The 22866-nt window shown below is 43.9% G+C and overlaps 1 protein-coding gene across 1 annotated transcript in view; it reads right to left on the reverse strand.

Annotated features, from left to right (window-relative positions):
- The window catches only part of Plexa (plexin A), a 247758-nt gene extending 225214 nt beyond the window's left edge, over nt 1–22544 (reverse strand). The window contains exon 1 of the mRNA XM_076389982.1: nt 22364–22544. The gene's annotated coding sequence lies outside the window, so the exon portion shown is untranslated. The remainder of the gene's footprint in view (nt 1–22363) is intronic.
- Nucleotides 22545–22866: the final 322 nt, after the last annotated feature.

A 22866-nucleotide genomic window follows, 5' to 3' on the forward strand; every position in this document is an offset into this window, starting at 1 on the left:
CGAGCTGGACTCTGGGGCGTGGCCGTCGGCGCAATGAAAGAACCAAAGGATTAAATTAAACGCGGACGTCGCTTCCGGTCGCGGCGTCTCGGCGGTGGAAAACGTAAGCAGAGCGCGAGGCGCGTGTAGTCCTGTTGGAAACTGCATTAGATAGGGCGCACTAACGCAGGGCAAAAGGGACGTTTACTCTTCGAGCTGGCATGGACCGACATTTCATGAAACATAAATGCCGGTATATCCATTCGCTCGAAATCCCAGGCGGGTCGTTCTCGCTGGCTCATTTCTATACTCCATTACCGTTGTCATTAAACCGCCTCGACATCCAAAACCCACCCCCGATACTGCCCGCCTCCCCCGTTACGTTCGTCGCGTTTTATTACGATTAAGAGTCCTGGGCTAAAGGGCGGCCGCGCCACCAGATCCCCCAGCTCGCGCGTCCCAACCCCGCGCTGCCAGCAGATGTTTTCGGGGGCTGAAATGGGGCGAGACTCGAGACTCGAAAACAGAAACACCGACCAACGCGGCGACGGGGGACCCATCCACCGTCCATCCTGAGAGACTTATGGTTCAAGGGTAAAAACTGGGAACGTGGCGTGCAGGGGAATGGGGGCGAAGTTGGGCACAGTGGGGAATTGAAAACTGTGGCGAAGGGAACTTCGGTTTTGCGAAAGAGTTTCGAAGAACTGTGCCGAGGTATGTGTGACCGTTATGGGAATAGTTTGGAGGATGTTGCGACCTCTTTATCCACTTCTCTTTTTACTGGGGATGGGGGAAGGCCTGTGGGCTTGGGGAAAATGGTAAGCAAAATGGGAAATTTTAGTATTGTGGGTATTTATGTTGGAGTTTGTGTATTTAGTCCTATGTAGAAAGAGAAGTATAGTATAATTTTAGGAGAAGTATGGACCATGTTTTTATATTGCATAGAGAGGGTGTTAGAAATATACAATAAAATATCTAGTATAAAAATTATTAAAACTCACATATAGAGTAAATTTCAAATCTTAACATAATATTCGAAGTAGTTTATACTATTAAAATTCCTTCACTTATAACATAACTTAACTAAATTCCTATCGTTCTCATAAAACAAAGAAAAAGCAAAGAACAGACTTGACTTAGTCTATCTTTAAGACACAGAATTAATATATAAATAATACAAAATCTAGAGTCCCACAATAATCGACAAATTCTCCACTAAAAGCCCAAACAACATTCGGCTCCTAAGCTGTCGCGAAATCCCATAGGGCACAGAACATGACAACTTTCGCCGGTTATTTCTGTAACAGTTCCAGTCCTCGAAGACGCTAGGAAGGACAAGGGAGAGAAGACGCGCAAACAGGAAGAGAAGGGGATCCAACTAGGGGCTCGTGGCTCGGCGAGACGAGCAGGGGTGTTTCTGTACAAGACTCCCGGTAAGCTCGATGCCTGTTAAGTTTCTCCTGCGTTCTATCGTGCGCCGAAGCCCCGAGGGACGTCGAAGCTTTGGGGTTCGCCGAGAGAGGATCGACCCAGCCCGTACACTCTCAACGACGTCCTGCTTAAACCCCTGGGAGGGAGAGAGGGGGGGTGAAACACGCATCGTTCTCTCTCGGTGGGGCGTGTGGGTTGGAAACCGGCTGGGACAGGCGACGAAACCCAATGGATCGCCGAAAATGCACGACCCACAAACACGTCGCTCGGAACAAAGGACATTGTTGGGCCGAAATAATTGCGCTACTGTCGGTAATAATGCGGCCAGATGCCTGTAAGCGACGAGAATTTGCCGTTATCGAGAGAGAGAGAGAGAGAGAGAGACCAGTTTCCTGCTTTCGCAGCTCGTAGAGAGAGCTCGATGTTGCAACGATGCAACGCGGGAATAAATCTGGGAGCTGTAACGCTTGTAAAGCTGCATTTGGAGTCCAAACGAGAACGAATGCAGAAGGGAGAGTAAAAGCATTTATTTATGCTTGTTTGGTCTACTGTTATTAGAAATAGTTGGAGATTTTTCAATTTCTAACTGGAAGAAGAATAGATAGTAAAGACCTCAGCATCGGAAAGAGCCTTTTTTTAATAACACCATTTACACTAAAATTTTGCCGAAATAGGGGAAGAGCAAATATACACCCTCTCAGTCCAAACACACCTTAAAGCACTTGTATTCGACGAGGACCCAGGCGCCCCATTAAAAATGCATCGATCAGCGTTAACAGGGAGCATCAGGTCTAAGCAAAAGGAGCAACAGACTGCCCAGTTGCATTTAGGATGCACTGCAGCGGCGTGACAGTTTTTGATGAATCGATGCGCCCAAAACGGCACCAGAGAGCTAGGAGTGGCGGCAACGAGGAAAATGGGCCACTTGGATATTTTCGAAACAGGCTAGCGAAGAACAAACGAAACTACGAGGGATGTGGGTGTGCTCGGTGGATCGTGGAGATCAAGGATAGCGGGATATCGTTATCAGACGGCTGTCACGCAGACGTGGCACGCGACTCGACGACTTTTCGTTTCGCTAGGAAAACTCGTACAACGGTTTTCCATCAGAATGAAACAGCACCGTGTCAGACCCACTTGACAACCGGGTAACAAATTACCGTGGATATGATGCCTAGGTCTGGAAAAGGGATTTCGTCCAGAAATTTATCACCGGGCGAAAATTTGCTTCGTACCTTATTTTTCGGAGTTCAGAGGTGCCTACTGCTTTTATTGGGGAAAGTTACAAGTCTGATTTGGATCTCAGGAGTTAGTAATATTAATATAGAATAAAATTGATCAATCTTAGATATTGGTCATTTCTTGAAGTTGTGTGAAGTTGGTTTTATGTATGCATGTGAGATTATCGTGTGAGTGATGAGTGATGTATGAATTTATGTATTTATATGACGGTGTGATGGTATGAGAAGGTGGTAATGAGAATGAGAGGCATCTTAAGGTGTAAAAAGTAGGTAATCAGAAAAGAGGATTATGGCATTCTTCCAAAGGTGTAAGAGGATAGAAGAAAGTAGAGATGCATGTTTAGAGAGAGTGTGTGCTATAAGGAACTACTCAGAAAGTGAGAAGTGTAAATCGTTTCTTTATATATTCAGTCTTTATCTACCTACTGTTCATAATGTATGTATTTACGTCTCGTCAATTATCAAGCTTCATTCGATCCACTCACAAGCTGTATCTCATTACTTTATGACATACTAAAATGGAGAAATTTTCGTTTCGAATTTTCTATCAGTTCTTCTCAAATACTTCTCTCTTCAGAAAAGGGACTTATTCCACTTGTCGCAGATATAAGGGATACTACTAGCCATGATAAAGCAGCACAATTATGAAGGAAAATATTCCTGAAATCATATTTCAAGAGCAGCGAATTTCCATCCGCAAACGACCGAACGCTAAAACCAGTTACCACGAACTAACAACCGATATTATTCTCCCGCGAAGCGTTCGCATTTTTCAAGCAACCGTTTATTTAGCGCGTTTTAAAGAGACTTTTAAATCACTGCCAGGCTCCGCGTAGAATGCCAGTCAGCCTCGAGTGCGGACCAAGTTAAGGCTTTTCCATCCGCCTAATCCAGTTTTGATTATAAATCACTTAAAGCCGTCGTCCTGACGGCGAAACGAAGTTTTCGAAGGCTCCGACGTTGGAGCGGCTCTATATTTACGGACTTGCCAGCCCGTAATTGAAGGATTTATCCAAGGGAAAAAAGCAACGCCAAGAGACAGGCGTCGCTTTTTTCCTACGTCCAGGGCTGGGTTAGATACTACCAAAGCCCCAAGCATGAGCATGGAAAACTTGCGTGTTACTACATTCTCTTGCATTCATGCGGCTGCTTTTTCGATAAATCTCCGGCAACTTGTCATTTAATATGTTTACACCCGCGTTCGCGCGATTATCTCCCAAGTTTAGAGCGCTTATCGCGTCGCCATTTCCATATTACGATATCGTATTACGTATCGTTTCAGTGCAACTCGAAACACGTTTTCCTTTGAATCCTTTGGGAACGATCCAAATATTATTATTACATGCAATCGCCTCGAGCCAGATATTAAAAAATAATAGAATACAACATTGCGCGGGAACAATATTATTAAAAAATTCCATTTGCAAAATTACTTCATTTCAGATTTATGTAGACGTATAAAATGAACTCAGAAACTTGTTTTATAAAATTACAACTGGTGGTAAATCACGGTGGTATTCATGGGAGTATGGTATATTGCTCATTTCCCGCAACGCAGAGATAACTCAAAAATTATAATCCCCAGGAAAATTAGATCCTCATATCGTCACTTCATGCAAGAACCACACTAATGCTCAAAAATATCAGACACTTTAATTATATCATAATTCTAGCGAATGAGTAATACTCAAACCCTGCCAAGACCTCAGCCACTATTAATACCCTTAAACAAAATTCAAAAAAACCACAGGTGATAACACTAAAAGAGTATGAAAAAGCCCCTAGCACCTGCAGTCTACAGCCTTCCCCCCAAGCCAACAATATCGCACCCTGCGTCGATTGTCGTTTCTCACGATAGCGAGCTGGCGATACTTCAATCGTCAGATTTCAAAGCGGCCGACTAATCAGCGTGAGAGCTGAATCACAGCGCGGCGCCTTATCAGCGAATTAGAGGCAATTCGCGCGTCTGCGATGATACACGGTGCGCGAGAAGAGGAGGCACCTAAACGCACGGCTACGTCAAATAACAACAAGTACATTATGTCAGGTTAGCATGATTCATGCGAGATAACGTCGTGCCAAGATAATTACGGTTGTTAGGAGCAAACAAAGCGGAGGCGCGCAGCGACGGAACCAGAGTCTCTATCGACCGCTCGAATACGCTTCGACAATCGACGCCGCCGCCACCGTCGCAATCAACGCCCGATTCAGCCGCCCATCTACGAAACGTTCGACAGTAACGCGGACAAACTATCGTGCCCGATCGCCGTTAGAAAAATATCGGGAATCGTGCTCGACGTACCGTTGCTTTATCAAACACACGCCCACCGTACATCTCAATCCCTCTTCCACTTCCTATCCCACCGTCCACACAGTCCTACGATCGCCAAATAAATCTCTGACGAGGTAGCACAGGGTAACGAGGACTAGGGACGTCAACATTGGGGATATTTAATCCTAGGTGCAGAGATTTTTCGATTGCGCAGAGAAACCTGGGCAGCTGTCTAGAGATTTTTTTACTCGTGGACTTTTTACAGTATTTTCTTGATCGTTGTATTAACTTTTATATGCAAGGTGTATCTGAATGTGGTATAAATAGAGCGAGCGATGAAAAGGGGATTCTTTATGAAAAAGAATATCGTATTGCCTTTCAGAAAATTGGATTTCAAGAGTTTGAGTTGTTCATGCAGTATCTCTCCTTCCTGCTGCCTGTTTTGCACCGCACATTCTAAGACACCGTGTCTAAGTACTATAATACTTTTCTCCTTATTTGTAGCGACGTAATAGTAACTAAAGGTTTTCTATAATTTCTACAATTTTTTTCAGAAATCGAATGACTTCCTCTACTCTTGCTTGGCATCGCTGCCGAGAACGCGAACGAGCATTCCTCGAACAGCATCGATCGGTCGGTTTAAAAGTGAACCGAAATCAGCGAGCAGCGTAATCTCGACCCGTTTTTATTACGAGTCGGACTTTAAGAGCCCCGAGTCGCTTAGATTTAATAGGGCAACTGTTATATGGTTTGACCGTAGCTTCTGACCAAGTGGGAGGAGTGAGACCCAGGAAAAGGGAAGCGAGTGGTAAAACAGAGGCATCAAGACGGCCATATTAGGAGAAAGGAGAAAAAGTTTACGCGAGGAAACGAATGTCTTAAGTCTCGCGCGCGCCTTAGGGTGGAAAATGGTACGTTGCTTGTAACCTCGAGCCGACATGAAGGAGCAAGGCGAGTAAACGAGAAGAGGAAGGGAGGAGAGGATCGAAAGAAAGACGAGGTGAAAGACTGGCGAGAAGAAAAGGACGGGAAGCAAGCGGTAACAGAGGCGTAAAGGGGAGGCAAGAGTGAATAGAAGAGGGAGAGAGACAATTGTAAATGAACGAGAGTGGGATGGAGAGGCGTACGCGTGGAACGAAATTCCTGGCCAACTGTACCGTGGTATTAACCCAGTTCAACCTGGGCATTATTGATTTCGACGCCGGCCAGACGGTGTGAACCAAGTTTCATTCTTAATACTGTTCAAAGCCTTCGACGCGTGAGCGTGCAGTTCGTTGCCAGACGTGCAACGAGGGATCGATTATTGGAAACTACGCTGAGAGCAGGTCGGCCCCGATTCTCGAAACCCGCAAAATCTCGCGCCCTGCTCCCGCGACTCCGTTGCTTTGTTATTATTTCGCAGTTACCTCGGCGGCTCGACTCGGGGAACATAGCTGAAAATTACTTTCCCAACATCGCCGACCGGATATCGGCACCGTCTCCGTTTCCGCCAGACACAGTAAACACCACCCAGCGATTTCATTCCGCGAACGGTTCGACGATCGTCGACTCGAGACACGTGTTCTCGTGAGATTGTCCACGGGGAATGTGATTCCAGGTGGGAGGAGCCATTGGATACGTTCTGAAGTTACTGGAGATGGAAAAGAAAATGGGAAAGAATATTTTGGAGGAGAATTTGAGAGGAAAAAATTTTGGGTTATTTAGAAAATTTCTTGGAAACAATCTCCAGTTTTCAAATTTTGAAAATATGAAATATCTTGGGTGGTTTGTGTTTATACAATTTTATGTAAATTGTGGCTAGAATATTGTAGTGATTATAGAGTTGAAGATTGTTCTCGTAGGAAATGGGGTAGAAGAAACATTAGGAAAAAATATTCGGAGTAAAAAATTTTCGACACTGACGACCACTCAGTCACTCAAGTCTCTTCCTTTCAAATTCATTACCATAGTCGACTACCGCGGGCCATTTGCATTAGTCACACGCTTCTGGATGGAGTAGGTTTCCGCCGGCGGTATCCTTTACCCGAAAATTTCAGCGGGTTACACGAGTGCGACGAATTCTTTAGGAGAAAGTGTCGTGCACCTACGATTTTGGCCTTCGTAAAGTACATACCACTTGTTCGTGAAAAAATTTGGGTTACTGAATTCTTTACTCGTGCACCTTTCGCGGGAACATACTTTAACAATTTAATCGTTAAGTGAACTTATCCAATCTTTAATTTTTCAGTTTTCAAATATTCAAATTCTTTAATTTTGAAGTTTTCAAATATTCAAATCTTCAAATTTTACAGTTTCTAAATTTCTCAGTTGTGAAATATTCAAATCTTTAAATTCAATTTTCAAATATTCAAAGCTTTAAATTTCTCAGTTCATAAAAATTCCAATTTTCAAATCTTTTAATTTTTAAATATTCAAGCCATTAAATGTCTCAGTTTTCAAATATTCAAATCCCTAAATTTTACAATTTTTAAATTTCCCAGTTCTGAAATATTCAAATCTAAATTTCTCAGTTTTCAAATATTCAAATCTTTAAATTTTCGATCTTCAAATACTCCAACTTTCAAAATCTGAATTTAATTTCCAGATTTCACTTTCTCGAATAGAATCTCCCACTTTCTCAAGAATAACTTTGTGTGTGGACTTAAAAGGCACGATTAAAACCAGACACCTCTATAACTAACTCTATCTGTAAACTCTTACTGTAATAAACATACTTCTATTTTAAACTGAAACTATTTCTACTCTACTACGCTACTGCAATATGTACTCATACATTGTCCTCTACGAGATCTATAAAAAGACAAGGCATAAATCCACTCGTCGCGTCGCATCCTTAATGAATCAATCTTCCGACGCGAAGCCTCGTCAAACATATTGATAACCCCCAGGACCGCTCCTCCCACTAAGACGTTATCCCCAGACCAAAACGTCACCCACATTATTCACAATCTTTTTTCATCCCCGCGCTCTTTCGCCATTCGTCTTCTTCGAACGATTACCATACAAAGTAGGATAAAAGATGGACTGCTCGCAGAATTTCGGCAAGGTGAAAAAGACACCGCTATTTTCTGCGTCATTAGACGGCAGAGATTTGAAAGTCCCGTTCATTAAAGATTATATGCAAATCGCATGCAAATGGCATGCAAATAATGTTGCACACTTTTTCCACCGCGGCATAATGCGCGGCACATAACGCGAGGCATGACTCCGAGCAGAGTAATCGTCGGTTCGTAGTCACCAGCCTCGCTAAAAGCCGCTAACGAAATTATCCGAGATAACAGAGACGCTGAATTACGGATAAAAATCGTGTCTGTCGCGCCCCGTATCTCTCTCTCTCCCCCTGTCCCTGAGCCCCAAGTGAAAAACGAGTCCGCGTTCGAAGCGAATGTTCGATTAACCGCAGAGTCTAGATGTCTGCTCGACGTAACGCGACTCTCAAGGTGAGCGAAGCCGAGGCATCGTGGCCGTTTTATGTTAAACATTTTCCAGCTACGCTGTCCCGCGTTCCAGAGATCGGAGATACAGTCGGTAAACCGGCTCCCACAAACGTAATCGAACGCAATTGTTTCCTGGATCGATCGTGTAGCCCGTTAATTTTCAGTAATAATTCTTTATCGTGGGCGTACGCCCTCAACGTCGCTGTCTTGAGAATGGGCGCGATTGGGGACAGAGGACCGAGGAAGGGAAGCTGCGAGGAATGGGCTCTGTTTTATGACGCGGAAGAGAAGTCATCTGTGGCCAATCAAGTGGGGGCGAAGATCGCGTTTATGTATGGAAGCAGTGATAAGATGAAGTTGTTGAAGTGTATCGTAGAATTGATGACAGTACTCTAACGAACCTGTGTTTAATAGATTTTGTAGATTTAATAAAACTGTTTCTACTATAATCAAGCAACTTTTGTTAATTTTACGAGGGATTATAGCAGATGCTACGAAAGTCTACCCTGTTTAAATCTGCTTAGGAGACTTTTGCACCCCCTGTCTCTAATTTCAACCTACAGCAAAGGTCACAACGAGGAGATATTGTACATATAAGATAATATTAATATACCACCAAATTTTCTATATTTCTCGAATCATTAATATATAAAGAACGTTTTATCCCGACCACAAGTGTAATCCCCGTACGATGAAAAATTGAAAGACCATCCAGTACAGAATAATTGTTCCCTGTAATTACAGTTCACCCTATCCAAAGGTGATCTCCTCTATTAGTCCTCGTTTGAATCGCGACCTTAACGTCCGAACGAAGTTTAGCTCGATCGTAAAAACTTCATTCTGCCGCGACCAATGGAACAATCCGATGGTATCGTCGCTCGTAATGCCGCCCGCGTTGCGTTAACGCCAATTATACGACAAATAAAATTTCCCTGCCCCTCAATTATCAGCGTGGTTCCGTGAATATGCTCGGTGGCACGTTTAATGCGAATCACGATAAATAAACACGAGGGAATCGTCGATCATAGCTCGCTAATCTCTCCAAGTAAATCGTTTTACCGTCCTCGTACGCAGCGTAACGATTCGCTCTCGCTGTCCAAATTGCTTTTTGCGTAAAAATCTCGCGCAGACGGCTCGCGTGCGCGCGCTCAAACGAAGGGGCGAGCATCGAATGTGCAAGGAAGTTAGACGAAATTGAAAATTGCACAGACGGACAGTGGTTATGGTAATGCGCCACGTTGCAAGGGGCATCATTTCGAGCCGATTCTAACGACGGGGAAGCGCGACTGCACCGCGCGCGGGACTATTAAAATCAAAGAGCTGCGTTTAATACGGATATCAACGGATAGTTTGGACTGCTTCTGAGAGACACAGCTTTGGAAATCATTCTGACGATGATATCTTCTGTTTAGAAGAATGATTGATCAAGGATAATATTCGATTCCTAGCATTGGGATTTTTAGGGGGACATTTCTGAAATTCTGTGGTGATTGTTTTTCGTTCTGTGTCATTTTGATTGTAAATAGAAGATTGTTCAGCTGAAGCATGTCACCTGAATACGTCCTATGTTTTTAATAACACGAAGCTTTAAAAAAGTAAAGAGATGAACCTGCACAGGAGATTGTTCTTGTCATTAAAACAGGGGAAATATTAGGTTGATCAACTCTGTTACCAGACCAACAACTGCTTTACTTAAACGCAGCATTAGGACACCTACGACGTTTCGCTGGGAGGAATTCATTTGTCGACTCATATTCCCGTAGAAATAATTGATTCAAATTTTAATTACACTTGACTCCGCTATAGACAATTACCGATATCGATCTTGAGTCGCAGAACCGAGGCCCCATGCCATCATCAATAAATATAATAGCGATTCGATCGACACTAGGGACAGTAGGGACAGCAGTGCAGTGCACGTGCGAACGTCGACTTTCGCAATCGCGTAATTCAAATATGGGATCTTAAGCAGCGGTGCTCGCTCGCATGGCAGGGCCGTGATTAATCGACGAGCACGTATGGAAGTCATAATCGCCGTTTATGTCACGCCGCTAATAAATCTCTTTTTAAAACGGAGACACCGGTGCACTTGCTCCAACGAAATCGATTAATCATCCGCGAACAATCGACCAAACAATGAACGGTGGCATCGTTTATAAACATAAATCGTCCAGGGTTTCGTGAATGGCCACGCGTGGATCCGCGAGCGTTATAATATAACGAGGAAATGTATTAATCAAGGCGGCAATGCCTTCTTCCTCCTTCTGTCGTGCGTCGATCGTTAACGAAAAAGGAAGAAAGAGAGAATTGAAGGGCTTAAGCCTTGTTCAGATTAGTCAAGTTACTTGAATTCGAGTGGCTTGAATGGAAGTAATTCAGAGCAATTTGACCAATGTGAACGTGTTATTTTACTCGACTTGAGATATCCTTTCAAGCTTCAAGTGAAAACTTGACGTCCTTTCCACTTTTCCTTGCATGTATTATTTAACATTCTTTCTGTGATTCTTCAGTAAATTAGGATCATACTTATAAAAAATACAGGCAAATTAACTGCACGCTCAATTCGCTTGAAACGACGTGTTTGTAACGTAACACCTACATCCTTTAAGCCCTTCAATTGGCGTCAACGTCCCGTTCCAAATCGGAATGCGCACCGTCAGGTGTATCTTCACTCGTTTCCTGCGTCCCACTGCCCTTCTGTTGGGTTCACTGCGATTTCCGCTTGTGCTCGTCCCGTGACGGGAAGCGACACGCGATTCTTTCTCCGAACGATTAGGATCAATGTACGAACACCGTGCCCTGTGTTTGGAGCATTGGTAAACAATGAAGTGGTACAAGATCATTAAGAACCGTACACTGGTTCTAATTAAATCTGACGGTGTAGAGATAACTGTTCGAGATGCTATCGACTGGAAATCGGCCGAGAAATGTATGAGATGGTAGATTGGGCAATGTGTCACGAGGTGTTCTTAGGTAGCAGGTTGTTAATTTAATGTGTTTAAATAGTAGGTATGGGAAAATGGATTAGTATGATGGTAAAATGATTTAGACAGAGGTATGTGAGTAAGTTTAGATTTTAGAAGATTTAAAGCAGCACAATATCAATAGTATACTTCGCTACTTGTAACCATAAAGAGCACAGTCACTTGAATTTCAGATTAGATTAATAATAATTTTAAAACAGCTTTAAGCGAATTTAATAGATTCACAGTTCTATGACCCATATGTGGGCCAGGACAAGATGAGCGATAATTCTTCGCGGTGCTTTCATTAAATTCTTCTTACATCACAATTAGTATATATCCCTCTATTTTGTACACCCCTTAATCACGTAACAACAGTAAAATATTATTCACCCCTTTCTTTCATCCCCAATAATTCTGCTCTGTCTATACTTGCATATCTATTTTCCCGAACACAAGGGATGGATTACGTTCCTTTCGATTAAAACGAATGAAAAGAAAGTCTACGAACATTTTAAAACAGACACCAGTACCTCCAAGGAAAAAAAAAATGTGAATTGCATTCACAGTAGCTAGGTTCAACAAAAACCCCTATACCTATTCAAAAAGCTCCCCATCATCAAGAAACGAGGTCACCGCTGGAGCACCCTATACACGCCAATTCCAGCGTGAGTATCATAAGCTGGTTCAGCGCAGGAGAAAACAGCGCGTACACGCCAGAGGGTAAGAAAAACTGGTAGGATGCTCAGGTGTATCGATCGTTTAACTATCCGCCGTCTGCGTCCCCGATAATAACTAAGACTAACGCGGTGATGACGTCGCTCAGAGGAAAAATGGCCGCAAGCTCCCACTGGTAGTTCGTCCTCTAATTATGCGTTCGACAAGCATGGCAATTTCGCGGCTAGCTCCGCGTCGTCCTCGAGCCAGCGTTTCGTTACGTCTGATAAAATCCAGAGGAGACACGACGCGAGGCATCAAGGCGATCGAGACGATCTCGTTGCCTCGCCGCGGGAACGATGATCGATCCCATCCCTCGACAAAAATTTATTGGCGAGTCGTGTGGCAATCGCGTCAAGGATTTTCCAGGGAATGGTCGACGAAAGGGCGGGGGGAGAAGTGGAAACTGGAAAATAATTCTCGCGTCGTTTCGTTCTTCGGGCAGAAATGAAATCTTATCCGAGGGAACAATGCTGCGCGTGCAGTTGCGCCGCAGCCGCGCGGAAAATTATTTTTTGCAGACGTCCCTCGGATTATTTTCTTCGGGGCAGAGGAGCGCGGAGACCGGCTCAAAGGTAGCGAACAAAAACGCTCGGGACTGGGTGGGGGAAATAAAATGGAAAAATCGCGGAAACGGTCGAGAAATAAAGAACGTTTCTTTCGGGCGCGAGCGAGCGGGCTACGCGTGCACCCGCGCGAGGATAGAGGAGGAAACGAAAAATACAATTTTACCGCTTTTATCGCGCCACCCAGCCGTAGTTCGTTTTCGCTACGAAATAATTGTAATTCGCTTTGCTCTCTCGTACGTCGTGAGAGCTTTCTTACCACTTTTCAAAGCGAGGGAAAGATAAAAGAGAAGGAAATCCTTCCGCGGTACAGTTTCGATGGGGAATGGCAAACATTGTTTTGTGGGCTTTCGTGCATTAGCGGAAAGTGGTATATTAAATAAGGGAAGGTAAGCTTGTGATATTGGGAGATTAAAATTGGGCTATTAATTCAGAGATACGTAGGTGTGAAACCTCGTGATCTCAGATTTATTAGTCCCTTCCTAGTGCTTTACCACTTTTAAGGCGTGTAATAAAACCGTGAATATTTTCTTATTTCTACGAACTTTAAATATTCAGAAAACTATAGAACACGATCACAAGCAAAAACGCACAAAATATCTGAAGTAAAATACACATTAAAACCTCCAAAGAGTAAAACAAGCCTCTATCTACGCTGTTTATTTAATCTGTGCTTACACAAAGATAAATTTGCATAAACATTCTCAATCTGCATACAATAAACATCAACAGTATAAAACGAGCCCGTTGCAGCATCTCAGAAACTCCTCCGCTTACCACAAAACAATAAAACTAATCTCCTTAAACCAGACTTCATCGAAACCTCTGCAACAACCTCCTAAAACAACCACCTAGGCAGGCCCAATCAAGAGAAAAATGCTTCCGCTAATACATGCTTCGAGCCTCGAGACTGCCTAGCCGCTCCAATCTGCTTTCTCCCCCGAAAGAGAGGCGATACGATCGGTCCATTATTTCGCTCAAAGGTGAAATGATTTTTGCCCGTTTGATCTCTCGCGCTATTATTCCCTCTGCTTCTCTCGTTCCCTTCCTTCCTGTATCGGGCAGAGACGTCGACGGCGGAGAAAATGGTCGAAAAAGGGAAGGGAAAAGGAAGGGAAAAGGACGAGGGGTCGCGGGAGTGAGTTACAGAGTATAACGTCGGCCAAGGATGACGGCTCGTATAGCGCCAAGTCCCCTCGTAATAACGGTTCGCCGTTTTACAGCTGGTCGACTCCTTTATTCGAGGATCCACCACGTGGATGGAAGGATCCGAGGCCATTCCACGACAGAATTTCCTCCAGGACGGTGGGAGCGCAAGGGATGGTGGAGGGAGGGGACGACGACATCCCATCCTGCAATTTGCTCGGGTGTAGCCGCGGCGAGGCCGTTTTATCGCCCGGGTAAACTTGTCAGACGGGGATGAAGCACGCCCGGTGTTGCCAATGGAAAACCTCCCCCCTCCAACCCCCTCCCGTGGCCAAGTGTCCCGCAGGTGATACTGCGGTTGATTAACGCGCGAAATTGTGCCTGGGCCCCCCACTCTTTCGTTGCCTTTTTCTCGAGGAGGAAACCTGCTCCGCTTTCGGTGCAGCTCGCGACGATGAATATGTATGATCCGAATATTGAGAAGAAACGTCTCGCAACTCTGCCTAGGCGATTCCACGCTGAGGCGAGAAAATTGCGCTGTTCCTTCGACGAGATAACGGGCAAGTTTTTTTGCTGGAAAATCGTGGCAGACGGATTCGCGGGCGATTGGGGTAGGAGCGTTTACTGGGTAGAAAGCAGAGGGTGTGGGGATGGTGAGAGGGCAGTTGGGACGATGCTGAAGACTTACTCCTCTTTTGTTGATGATACAGGCACCGACTGGCGCTGGTGGGAGCTTAAGGCGAATTTTAACTTTTCACTTTTCGTGAGCATCATGGAAGATTCGTCCATAGTGAAAAGTATGAAGGAAAATTTTGACTTTTCACTTTCAGTGAGCATGGAAAGGTTGCTTTTATGTATCTGCATTTCATCCAAAGTGGAAAGTCTAAATTCGCCTTAAAGGTTGTTTTTCAGGTAACCTACTGCCTTATGCTGCTAAGATCTCGCTTGAGTCTGAACCTAAACCAAATCAGCCCAACGATGGACACAAGCAGTATCTACTAAAAATATTTTACTACTATCCTGCACTAAAGCAAGGCACAAAACGCTCGAAATTATCCAAGAATAAAAGAAAACTCAATATCACATTTTTCTGTAGTCACTGCTTTTCTCCATACCTGAACAATATTCCATTAAAACACCTGTTATTTCTTCCTCCACTATGCTCAAAGACAGAATTCACGTGAAAACTCAGAAAATAGCAACTTTACATTCGGTCTGACGCTATGACTAAGCCCAAGTATGCTATCTTATCTCGCTAGGCTCATTTAGATAAGCAATTCTTCCGCCTGCCAAGTTATCAGCCCTGCACAGCATTGCTGTCGATTCTACACTCGGTTTCCGCGGAATCCTGGACTCCACAGGTCGCAAGAAGTCCTCTCGTGGGGAAAGCGCGAGCGTATTGTACGAGGTACGGTGCTCGAGGCCAAGAACGAAACCAGGAATGCGATCGTTTCGAGCAGGCCCCGTCCCGTGCTCGACTGCTGCACCGAAACGAGTTCCAGGAAGAGAGACAAAGAGACCCTGATGACGGGATAGAGACCCACGCGGAGGAGCAAGGACTCCAGGGAAAAAGACGCGTTCGACGTTCGCACAAAGGCTAATTTGACTTCGCACCTTCGTGTCAGCGGCAAGCTGCGAGGGAGACAAAGGAGAAAGCGGCTAGCTTCCGCTGGAAATGGACCTCGGAGAGGATTCGGGGAATTAACGAAGATCGAGAGGCTTCGAGGACGTGGAGGGTCTATGGCGGGGTGGAATGGGGGGAAAGATCTAAGAAACTTGCGATGTGATGTCATGTTAGGTAACTCTTGTGATGGGCAAAAGATTCGGAGCCGTATATGGTGCCTTCTCTTAGAAGGTTCTTTTGTGAGGTGAATGTGGAGAGTGTTGCAGAAATGGGAGGCCAGGCTTGGATTTCTTGCATGGTTAACACATTCACGGTACATCGAAGGCTGGTATATTAATATTTTTGTACATTCAGGAAGAAGGTAGAGGCTCCACAAAGTTATTGAAAATAACAAATGTAAAAAAGGTGAGACGAATACACTGCCACTAAGATTTCTAAAATTTGGACACCCATTTTTGAAACATCCTGTACACATACTAATTCTATTATATTCTATGTCGTATCTATTGCATGAAGTAATGGACTCTATATTGATTTTCTTTTTTAATATACCTACTGATTAATATTACGAACTTCGTGATTTTATTACACCCCTTCTCAAAATTCTTAAAAAATGTAAATGTCCTAAATGTTCCCGACTATTCTATAAGATTGAACCTGATTACCAGAGAGTGAGGTCGCTTGAATTTTAAACCACTTGTAGCACGTATGCGGCGCTACTGGTCGAAGATTAATGAGCCGTGGCGTTCTCCTAGAAAACGCGTGAAAAAAGCTCAAGTGAAGGCACTAATTGCTGGAAAATGTAGAGGCTAACACGCGATCGTCCTTAAAGACCCCTAATCGTCGCGAGCGATGTCAGGGATTTGAGTGTAGAACTGTGCTGGACAGAGTTCGAGATGTCTCATTATCCAGCTCGCTGGAGGGATGAATTATTCATAATATTATGATCAAAGGAATTCGCTGGAACGAGGAATCGTTGAAAGCAGAAAAACAATCGTGACAATGTAATTAATTACTGAAGGTGTGTTCAAAGCTTTTGTAACGCGAAACAAACGCTGCTTGTGTAATTATGCAAACATTAATATGACATTATGAAGAATGAAAGACTAATATTGATTTTCTTTTTAATGATCCTGCGTTGGAATCGCTGTCAGAATAATTTCTACTTAGACTCGTAATTAGAGTATAATAATTTCTTCGTTATCAGATTGTTAATAGACTCACCATATCTTAACTAAATACTGATATATACTGTTCACTCCTGTTTCGTATAAAACTGAACCTGAACTATCACTACACGAGTTAATTTTAGAAATAAGGTAACACTAAAGTTCCAGAAAACAATGTTATGACCATAAAAATGCATCAAAACAAGTGAAACGATTGGAATTTAGTGTGACTAAAGAAACCTGAAGCAAATAAAAATTCAAGCTATCTAAATATTTGTACCATGACAGCACAAAGATTATAATTATTAGAAACTAATCGAAGATGTGCAACCTCCTCGATTCCTCTCTACATAAGACCCAAAACATCTTAGTTCAAATAATTACCAATAGGCATAGGTACTAATGAGCATCGCGGCAGATCTCAGTGGACAGTCCTTCGAAGGGTGATTGAGAAAAAATCGTGGATGCATATCATATAACATAGCAATGCTAACATTCTACGACTTCATGTTTTCCACAACGACGCAGCTGCAAGACATAACTGTTACTTTAACCGCAGCTGTGTCTTTTCTTTCGCGTCACTCAGTCCTTCTTATTACTCTATGTGCCAAGGTTAACCTTGGACTGGCAGGATAGTATCAAAACCACCTATAGCCTATATATACTCTTCTCTCAAACTGAATAATTCCAGTATAAACAATTCCTCTACCTCAAACAGCTGACGAAATAATCAAGAGAACACTCGAAGACTCGAGCCAGGCACGGTTGTAGAATAAAACTTGTAAAATCGCTACACGAAAACTAGTCAACTTATCGTCACAAAATGTATTCTACTTTCGTTGTGCATCAGATAGAAAGATTTCACAGGCATCTCAGCGACCCAACTCTTTTCCTCTGCCCAACGAGCCGTTGCGAAAGAAGGCAGCTCGTAAAGGAAAGCGAACGCCGTTAAGTCATCCATCGGCAGAGGCCGAGCTCGAGACGATCGAAAGTTTCCTGAAGATTTCTCGTCCAGCCGTGTCTATTAATAGAGCGTGCCAACGTCTACCTGTCGATCGTCGCGTCAAAAATACTCGGTGCATTGTCACCGCGACATTCTTCGCCTTTTGGAATGCTGCTCCCGTGCAACGATCATACGTGCGTGGTATCTTTACGAATACTTAGACCCACTGTCAGCCACCAGAACCATAAACTCCGACGTGGCCAACGACAAAACACCCATCGTCTTTTAATTCAATTCGATTGCACAGTCGCTCGGTCGCGTATCGAAATTCGATTAAAGCGACCGCTGGAGGAAAAACTGCGAGCGTAATTTATAGAAACGCTGCACCGCTTCAACCACCGACGATTAAGTTTATCCGCGGAGTCCGAGGCTCCACTAAAATAGTAGAACAATTAACGCAACTATTAAAATCCCCTCCAGGGGACGGCTATTAAGGACACAGTCCATTAAAAATGGATTAACGTTTTCTAGCCGAATTACTGTAAATTATGCGGAATAAAACCGGCTTATCGGAAAACGGATCGCACAGTCGCGAGAGCCCGGATATAAATAAACTCTACGTTACCTGCGTCTTCCCTCGTTAACTGTTCGCCCGTGAAATCGTGTTCTATCGCGAGGATTCGATTCCGAGGAGAACAGTGATGGAAGTTCGAGGCGATTCCAAGCTGTTCAAGGCTACGAAAATTAGAATCACTTCGAAGGTGATTTGAAGTCTAAAAGTCTTGAATCCAAGTAACTTGACTTGTGTGAAACTTGACGCCAAGCTACTTGAATCCAAGTCACTTGGATTCAAGTATCTCGATTAATCTGAACGAGGCTTCGCGATACCAGCAGCATTTACAATAAACACTGTTAACACTCCGAGAGTTTTCAGTGAACTGATCACCCTGTACAGATTCGAAGCGATTCGAGGCGCTTCAATTGCTATCGCTAGGCGTGCTCTTTCGCGTCACTGGAATCACCTCTGACTGCGCTAATTGCTTCCTAACGGAATTATACGTCGATTCCCGCGATAAGACCTCCGACGTTACTGCTGCCCAGGATTCGCTGGAACTACGATAACAAGCCGCGCGATAAAAATCGCAAGTCAGCAGCCAGCGAGACACGCCACCAAGCTACACGCCGTAAACTGGGCTACGTGAACAGTGCACTGTGCGAGAAGTCAACTAAGGCCTTGCTCGAATGACTAGGCACTGAATCATTCGTGCGACGATCATCAAGTGCGGCAACGTCTGCGCGAGATTCATTCACTGGGCGACGGAAGCCTTCTGGCTTCGCATGCTGTACATTAATGATGATATATGAGCGTACAGGGTGTGGAAAAAATGGGGCTTTCAAAGTGGGATTTCTGTGTTTTTCGAAATGGAGAAAGAAAAAGTATTTTATCTGCTAACACTTCGTATGCAAATATATTTCTTCATACTCCGAAAGCAAATTGGGTTATTTATATCCAAGCCTCAGATATTCTTTAAAAAGTGTTCAAAACTGAGGAAAAATCTGAAAAAATTCTCAGACTCCTACAAAAATCCCTACTGTATTATACAGTTCCTTGTTAAAACGAAGCTTGGAAACTTCATCAATAAAAATAAAAGTTTGTAAAGCTCAGAATGATCAATGACCCGAATTTCCTACAGGGAACTAAAAGTCCTATTTTCTAAAAATACGAAAAATCAAGCTAATGTGATGCACTACACATAGGTAGCTATTTAGAAGTGTATAATTTAGCCCAATAAATCTTATTGTCCTGATTTTAAAATTGTTCAGCGTTTTGGAGGAAAAATGTGATGCAATTTTCGAGGATGTCCTCGTTATCGCAACTATCGATCGAGGAAGCGATAATTCTCCATTTGCGAACGTTTGTAGGTAGGTATAGTTAGAGAAGGGTATCGTTGAACATTTCGTATTGTCGGCGACCGCTTGCTCGTCACTTGCAATTGAAAATTTATCCTCGCGCGTGCACGCACACACGTGAACGCGGTATTAGTGGCCGCGGTTACCAGGACCACACGTTATGCCGCGATTGTGCCTGGAAATTGATTAGCCCATTCATATTTTCGGCTCGCCTTTCCAGCCATTCATGGCTGCTACGTGCCTCTTCGTTTAGCGCGACGTCACTGTTCAAAGTTTGGGAACCCTTCCTTTTACGACGGCTATTATTTGAATAAAACTACTTCGAGATTATTATAGAAGTATTACTCGATTAAAAATACTTTTTAAATGATCGAATATTCGATCACTTGAACGTCAAATTATTTAAGAATAATCTACGTGTTTGAACTCGTCACAGAATCATTTCTGCAGAGATTTGCTTAAAAATTACAATTAAAAAATTTAATTACTCCATTCTAATCTAAATCGCTGTTTCTTTATAATACTTTTTGGGTTTTTATTACACATAATTTCAAATGCCAGAGAAAGTCTGATTAGACATTCAATATTAATAGAAAGTATCGTAACGATCGAATATCTGAAATCAAGCCTCAAAAATAATCATCCTTTTCGAAGAATCTCTAATTTAATTGAAAAATCAGCGAGTCAATCATAAAGCTAATTACTCAATCAATTATAAGTGACAATTAAATGCTATTTGTTTTCCAAAAGACAGACAGTACGTATCTCTTTCATCCTTGATGCTTCAACGACTTCCCCAAATTGACCCAATTGTTGAAACAGGATATCTACGTGTAAACCAATACTTTAACAATTTTATGATACCATCAAATTCATCGGCCGTGTATTCTATTTGAGCAAAGTAGTTAAACGAACGAGAAGTCGTAAAACAGATCCACCAATTGAGGAATTCAAATTAAAAAGAGAGTAACGTTTCGAAATCCACGATCACGAGACCAATAAAAAGAACTGGTCGAACTAATAAATATACTGTCGTAGAAAGTACTACATATCACAATCAGATTTTACACCCCGATACATTCTATCTCTCTTGCGCGTTCACGCAGGTAATGATGACATTTCCTTAAATTCCAAGACACCAAATAATCCTACTGACATCATTCCCGAATGGTGTTCCACATTCAAGGAACGACACACAAGCAAAACGAACGTATTTGTAGGATTATATCATCGCTATTATCTCAGGCTAGACTTCTTCTCTCTTTCAATGTCGCCAGATCTGCCGGTTTTCAATTTGTACTCGTATCAGCCGTAAGTATGATAGATGCGTAGTGCCAACTACGAATATTTATGCTAATTTGTTAAGCCCCTTGATAGACGGGTTCACCGAGAGGATACACGCGCGCGCACGCTGGTAAAACCGACTGAAAACGTGTCAGAGGAGAAAGAGCGAACACATCGATCGTTGTCCGCGGATTATCGTCGTGATTCTCCCATGCAAACGACTACCACCCGTCTAGCAGTTGCGTTCTCGCGATTCCACGCTCAGAAAATTTACATTCGGTTACGTGAGCTGTGAAACACGCGTCTTCATTGACCCCCCTCGAACCGGAAACCAGGTCATTTTTCAGTCCCGACTGGTTTATCAATTTTCGGTGCTTACTTTGGAACGCTCACGTCGACAGATATTTCATGCTGTGTTAATTTAGAAGACGAAACAGGTGCTTTATCTTTCAATGTGCAATCCATATTCATTACTTAGAATTACTAAGGTCTAGATACAATTTTGAGAAAATTGAAGAAAAAGATACATAGAAAATACTACTACGATATTTACGATTAAATAATGTTCTATTATGCTCTCATAATTGTTCATTGCATCAGTGTATAAGAATGGAGCATTCAACATGTACTCTCGAAGTATAAGTAGCTTATTGGCAGAAATCTTCACGAATTCAGTGCTCGATAAATACGGTCTCCATTGCTCCGAACTTTACACCCACCACGTCAGCTAAGCCTTCCCGAAACTTCCGAACAATGCACTCGATGTGATTAACCGACCAACATTTAGTACGATCAGAGATAACAGCGGTCGAAATTCTCGGAACCGAGGGCCGATACGTACGCGTAAACATTTCTCAGAAGCACCCCGTGTGCTTTACTCGAGGCAAGCGGCTCTGATCACGGAACAATATCGTTCGGTCGTCGAGGAAAGGACAGGGAGCGAAAAAATGAGCGAACGAACACGTCAGCGGGCACCGTGCAACGATACAACAATAAAACTGGTTTCACGATTACTCATAGATAACGATCTCAATGCACGACGTTCGAAAAAAACGTACGCACGTACACACTGTAACCCGACACTGTGAAAAATACCCTCAAGAATTTCCTATTTCGCGAAGCACACGGACTCTTATTAAAACGATTACAAATTACTCTTCCCATCGATGGCCGTACGCTTCCAATCGGCGCACGAAGCAAAGAATTTCAAGGCGTGGTGGACGGGCAAGAAACGCTCGAGCATTCCTGCCGTGGCAAACGGAAGCGCCACTTCGCGACAAGGACGAAGTGCACAGAGGGTCACGTGACAGACGATCGTTCGAAAATTAAAAAGAAAACCGACCGCCGTCGGTCATCGTCGCCATGGACAATGCCCCATCGACTCTCGAACGGTTTTCCCCTGGTCGGTCGTAAACCAAGTCGCGCGTGCGATCGAAAGTGTGCAATTTCGTGAGGCGACCGTTTGTAAATCGCTCGGTACAACGTACTGCTCCACGGCTCGTTTGCGCCACCCGACACGAGTTCATCCCGTACGGGTGGTACGACTGAGGCCACTTCGAAAGAGAGTCACTCGAAATGCACGCACATATGCACGAGAAACACTCGCTGGAGAAAACGTGAACACCGAAGGCTCACCCTTGCTCTTTCACCCTCCCCCGTGGAATTGAGGTTATGTTTTACCTGTCACGCGTTCCTGCTCTCCTCGGCGAGCTTCGTCTCACTCCGTGCAACCTCGACGACCTTCTCGGCGACACGCTTGAACATTATCCTTCCCACCAGAACTCTAAGGTGATATCGTAGTTTCGCTCGTTGTCACTGGCACAAAAAACTTTTCCTCGCACGGGACCCGCAAAATCGTATATCGAACAGCTCTCCACACTCACGTGATCACAGAAGGGCACACGCGCACGCGTCCTCCCGCTCGGGGCGACGATCATTCGGCGAACTGACCCGGACTGTGATTCAGCGCGCTGGAGAGAGTCGGCCGGTCGTTCCCGAGCGACGAGGACGCCCGACGACCGACGAGGAGAGGCGACCGCGGCCGAGTCGACGCGAAGACGCGCGACCGAGACCGATCGAGCATGCGCCAGGACCACGAACGCTTATCCGACACCACGCTGCTGCGTTCGTGGTTCCGAGGGGTGTCGCGTGACCACCGAGTCGCGAAACACTATACTGTCTGG

Source organism: Calliopsis andreniformis, chromosome 12 (assembly GCF_051401765.1).
Source record: "Calliopsis andreniformis isolate RMS-2024a chromosome 12, iyCalAndr_principal, whole genome shotgun sequence".
NCBI lineage: Eukaryota > Metazoa > Arthropoda > Insecta > Hymenoptera > Andrenidae > Calliopsis > Calliopsis andreniformis.